The sequence below is a fragment of the Rhagoletis zephyria genome, unplaced genomic scaffold, assembly GCF_001687245.7.
Source record: "Rhagoletis zephyria isolate East Lansing unplaced genomic scaffold, Rhagoletis_zephyria_1.1 Rzeph_scaffold_00960, whole genome shotgun sequence".
Taxonomy (NCBI): Eukaryota; Metazoa; Arthropoda; class Insecta; order Diptera; family Tephritidae; genus Rhagoletis; species Rhagoletis zephyria.
In genome coordinates, this window is record NW_016158044.1 from 68,704 (window position 1) to 74,735 (window position 6,032).

The window sequence follows — 6,032 nt, forward strand, 5'->3', positions numbered from 1 at the left end:
CACTTTTGTTTTTATAAAATTTGCTTTCGGATTTAAACAACAACAGCAGTTATTTCAAATTGCCCTTTTGCACATTTGTGCCCGGAAAAAAAGTCCGGGCTGTTTCGTGCACAAAGAAGAAGATATTTACGATCCAAAAGTGGAACGTATTCGCTCTCTATTACCCATTTTTCTAGCGTGAGGAACGCTTTCTGGGCTGCTTTGGGCACCCGTGGGTACCCGCGGGCTCGTGTGGAACAAACCTATTAATGTGAAGATTAAAATTAAGCTTAGGATCCATTGTGATACCAAGGTCCACAAAATTGTATACCTGTTCCACGTTATGGTTACCTATTATATAAGAAACTGGCAGAACAGCTCTTCGCGAGAAGCACATTACTTTACATTTCTTAAGATTTAGAGGCATTTACTTTACACCAGTAAGCCATGCTGTTTAAGTCTGATTGTAGCAAAGACCTTTCTTCAATTGAAACGTACGATTTATAAAGTTTTACATCACCTGCATACATCGATCTAATATGTCAAAGCAAAGAACTATCAAGCAAAGCGAAGAAAGTTGTATGTGAATCAGCCTTTAGTACGAAAACCAACGGATTTAAGGTAACGATATATTGTATGTATAAAGTTTTGCCATAATTTTTAATCGACTTGAAAAACAGGAGGAATATTTTTTTATGCATATAACTTTGGACTTCGTCAACCGAATTCTATAATTATATTTTTAAAGGATGTGGTTCCATACTTATCATTGGATCATGAAGAAATAAACGATAATCTTAAATTTCTATATGTGAATTGAAGTCGGTCTTATTTTTTTCTTAAAAATTACTTGTTCAAGTTCTTTTCTCTTGGTTTTGTTTTAAAATGTATTAATGATACTATTACCGTGTTTATACCAATGTAAGAACCGCATTTACAAACAACCGATTTGACTCAACACATATTTCTTTCAAAAGTTTATACCACTGTCTTTATAGCGCCCTCGTTGAAAACGTATTCAAAAGTAAACAAATTTTTTTTTTCGATATTTCTTTAGTATTTAATTAGTTTGCGCGATTGACCGAAATGGAAGCGAACAATAATTCAAATTTATTATAATAATAATTCAAATTTAAAACGGGCTGTATAAAAAAACAGCCTTTTTCACTTCGCGTCAAATGAATGATTTGTTCTTACCGTTTTTTCTGGCAGGCTGTAGGTGTGTGTTTGGCAGGCTGTAGGTGTGTTTTCGGTTAGTGTATTGGTGTTTTTGGTTCAGTGTGTCAGTGTAGTTTGAATAGATTGTAATAGAAATGAATGAAATTGTAATATAAAGAAAAGAAATTGTAAAATAAGAGCACACGCCAAAAAACAGGTGATCTCAGCTGTAGGCATTTTGAAGCTGTACGATGGTTTATACCTGTTTTCTATACTATGTGAGAAATAAAACACACTTTTGAATTTCTGGTCGTATTAATATTTGGTTTATGCTTCCGTTTTGAATCACAGCGAACTGGATCAAGGCGTTTTATGTGTCGGTATATGTCTTTTTATTCTAAAAACAAAGTTGTATGTTTTGATTCGATGCTTTAGAAATGTCCCGATTTTTGTCCACAGAAATCCTGTCAGACGTGGCAATGCAATATATTTCGAAAAGGCTGTCAAATTGAGTAATTTCAGGAAGCAGTTGCATGAGCAGTCACAGCTTGCATGTAAAGTGTTTTTCGAAAGACGTTTTTTATTTGCGAAAAGCGAATTGGAGATTGCTAGTGCTGCTCGAGCAAGTAGAAATATATATATCTCTCAATTGCAGTCACATCTTGCAACTTTAATTTCTGAAACTGATTCACACATGGAAAAGATAGAAATATTGCCACGTCTGACACGCTCTTATATGAAAATGAGGTACGTTTTTAGTCTTTTAACAAGTATTAAGATTTTCGCTGACTTAGGGCCGGTTGTTCAATGTCTGGTTATCACTACTTGCCGGTTAAACATCATTATCGACGTTTTCGACATCATGCATATAACATGTGATCGATAAAGCAGTCGTTGTATTTAACCAGAGCTTCTACCTCCGATTAGTGCTAATCAGACATTGAACAACCGGCCCTTATACTAGGTTTACTGGCCGTCTTCACATGCTTGAAAATCTCGCTTGCGTTCTGCTTTTTTCTCTCGCAAGCGAGATAGAGTTTTGTTAACTGGGCATTTGACAGCATACTTTTTCATTTGTAAAATGTCGCCAAACAAGAAAGTTCAAGCCTTGCAGGCTCTTAAAAGATTGAGAAAATTAGAAAATCTGCATAAAGAGAGAAAAAGACGCAAGAAACGAAAGAAATTTGTATTTGCCTCCAAAATAAACGATGTTGCTACTCTGAAGAATTCTGCGAAATGAGAACATAGCTGTCAAACAACAAAAATGACAGTTGAAAGCAAGCGAGAGCTCGCATACCGCTCGGTATGCGAGAAAGAGCATGCTTCGTACTTTTTGCGGTCTACACGTGCGGTTTCTCGCATGCGTCGTCACGCAAGCGAGATTTGCCAGCACGTGAAGACGGCCGGTTACGCGTAAAAGCACATTTAGCGCATTTAGTTCTAAATGCTACTCTAAGGGCCGTTTGCACCATGTCTAGTTAACGCTAACTGGAGGTACATCCCTCAGTTAAGCACGTTAACTGCTTTATCGATCACATGTTATATGATGGGTGTCGATAACGTCGATAAAGATGTTTAACTGGGAGTTAGAATTAACTAGACATGGTGCAAACGGCCCTAAGGGTACATTTATCCATACAAAATTTGTCACCTAAATGCAACTAAATCCAACTCCATTTTTGCATTAAGAATCTAAATGCTAAAAGCAACCCTGTGATCTTCCAAAATTTCCACGATTCGAACATGGTTTAATGAGAAATTTACAGCATTGCTTTTTCGAGTATACAGTGGCTAGCTGCGTTTCAGTGATCGCCGATCGAGATTTCATTTATTATTTTATGTTATTTGGATAAAGAAAAGTTAAGCAAATTCAACATCGATGTCATGAACCAAAAATACAAGATCACGTAAGAACGCGACGTTGTATTTGTAACTGGTTTTGAGAAAAAAGTTTGCGAAAGCGGGTTCGTCAGCTGAGCGTTTGTTTACATCACAAGCACCACTATTTTACACTTTTATTCAAGTAAAGAAGAGTTAATTCAACATGACAACACATTTTAAAGCATTTTGTTGCATCATTTTACCTAAATTGTGCGTTTAAAGTGGCTGACAATAATTTTGGCTAATTTTGGTTTCCGTTGCTTTCTTTGCTTTGTTTACTTTCCGCTCGTTTTCCAGTGAAACAAGATGGCGTAGAACCCGCTAAAAAATCGACTTTTTTCACTCTCTTGTTCTTACGTGATCTTGTGTCTTTCGTTCATGNGATGTGATGCTGATAGAAATCTGGATCAATTTGTGATCAACTTTGTTTGTTTTGTTTCCTAATTAAGTGAGGAAATTTTAATTGACAGCACCGACAAATGAATATATACACAAACAAGTGTTCGGTTATGCTTAAAATAATTCAAGTTTTTGTATTGAATTTTAGGTTTAAAATATATTTCTTCCTTTTCAGTAGGGTTTTTGCACGTTATCTTCTGCTTGAGAATCGAGCGTAATAGATACGGATATGAATAAGCGACTGAAACACGGCTGTTTGTCAAAAGCATACGATTTCGAAATCGCGTAAATGTACATTTGCTAAATGCAATAGCATGAACGCTCTTCGAAAACATATGCTCGAAAGTGTTAAATGTTGCTTTTTAAATGCAGCAAAAACGCTGCATAACTCCCTAATCTGTAATAAGAAACAGAGATTAGCCATAAATAATTCTTCCCTTGTTAATCTGTAATTATAAATAATCTCAGATTTAACCGATAACTTTTCGATGTCCAACCTAGTTTTATGGATTATTTTTGCGAAGAAGAGGAGAAATGCCAAATGTAGAAGTAAACAAAAATGGACGGTAGCAAGGAAAGAAGGTTTGTAAAGGTATTTTTGATAAAATACCAAGTTAAAATATATTTAGAGTGCTTAATACAGCAGAAAAGAATGATCGCGGCGGCACGGAGAAGAAACATAACTTTGGTAATTCTCTAGTATAGGGTAACAACCCCTAAAAAAGGTCCGGAAAAGTCAGGAAGGGTACCAAACGACGCGTTTCGGTCCCCCTATTAAGAATCCGGAGGGGGGGCTAATATTATTAACCATCTAAAAGTTATAAACAAACAACTTTTGTTAAATTTCGTGGTAATTCTCTAGTATAGGGTAACAACCCCTAAAAAAGGTCCGGAAAAGTCAGGAAGGGTACCAAACGACGCGTTTCGGTCCCCCTATTAAGAATCCGGAGGGGGGGCTAATATTATTAACCATCTAAAAGTTATAAACAAACAACTTTTGTTAAATTTCGTGGTAATTCTCTAGTATAGGGTAACAACCCCTAAAAAAGGTCCGGAAAAGGTGGGAGGGGTACCAAACGACGCATTTCGGTCCCCCTTTTAACAATCCGGAGGGGGAGGGCTAATATTATCAACCATTTAAAAGTTATAAACAAAAAATTCTCTATGAGCAATTACCACGTCAAAAATGCACTAAATCACCAGTTTCCACTTTTAAAATACTATTAAAACGTCTCCGGTTATTATTTTATGCAAATCAAATCATTTGTTCACTTTTATTTTATATATTTCGTTAATAAAACAGAGTAAACAAACTTTGCGCCTGCCAAAATTATTATAACCTCAAGTCGCTGGTATTGCCACTTTATTTCACATTTCTTTATTAAAAATTTTAATTATTTATCGAAGTATTGATTTTTATGGAAAAGCGCCGCTGGCGAAAATTTTTAATAACAAATCGCGCGATTTTTTATTAAAAATTTTCATTATTTATCGAAGTATTGATTTTGGGTACTTTTTATGAATTTGTACAACGATTTTGGATGGCTGTGCCCAAACGCGTGAACCGAATCAAAAAACTTTTACACACACTTGTAGACAACAGTTCACGCTTTATTACAAAAATTTAATTTACTAAATCTGTGCACTAATTTAACAATGTCGGTTTGAAATATGGTATTTGTTGCAAATTTTTGTTATAAATTTGTATATACATTTTTATATACAAGATATTTTTATAAAACACCAAAAAAGACATCACTGGGGCGATAGCCCCAGGTTTACCACACAGAAAGGGAATTCTAGTTACCTCATCCTTTCCCAAGGTTACATCATCCTTGCAAAAAATCTAAAATTCCCCTATTTTCAAACAGCTCCCCAGAGGTCTGTGGGAGGGGGAGGGGGGGAGGGGTGACTTTTCATAAAGCGGCGTCAATCCTCTTTCGTTTAGGGGGGATTTGTGGGGCCCACACTACCTCCCCCTCCGCCCCCACTCCTAAATCGTTGTACAAATAGCTAAATATTTCCCTTGATTTTTATGGAAAAAGCGCCGCAGGCGAAAACTTTTAATAAAAAATCGCGCGATTTTTTATTAAAAATTTTCATTATTTATATATATATTAAACGAAAGAAGATACCGGAAAGCATTGAACACTGCACACACCTTGTAAGGAAAATTGAATTATTACGAAATACTAATACAGTGGCAGCACTATAGCTATTTTGGAATCTCGCGTTTCAGTTCGTAAAGCTTGTCAACTTCTTTTTAATAACAAAATAATCTATCTTAGGTTGAATATTTTAATAGTGTTTAAGAAGTGAGACCAGGTGATCTAATGAATCTTTGTCGGTGTAACTGCCCATAGAAAACAACGAAATTTAACAAAAGTTTTTTGTTAATAACTTTTAAATGGTTAATAATATTAGCCCTCCCCCTCCGGTTTGCTAATAGGGGGACCGATCGCGCGTTTTTTTATTAAAAATTTTCATTATTTAAATATATATTAAATAAAAGAAGATACCGAAAAGCATTGAACACTGCACACACCTTGTAAGGAAAAGTGAATTATTACGAAATACTAATACAGTGGCAGCACTATAGCTATTTTGGAATCTCG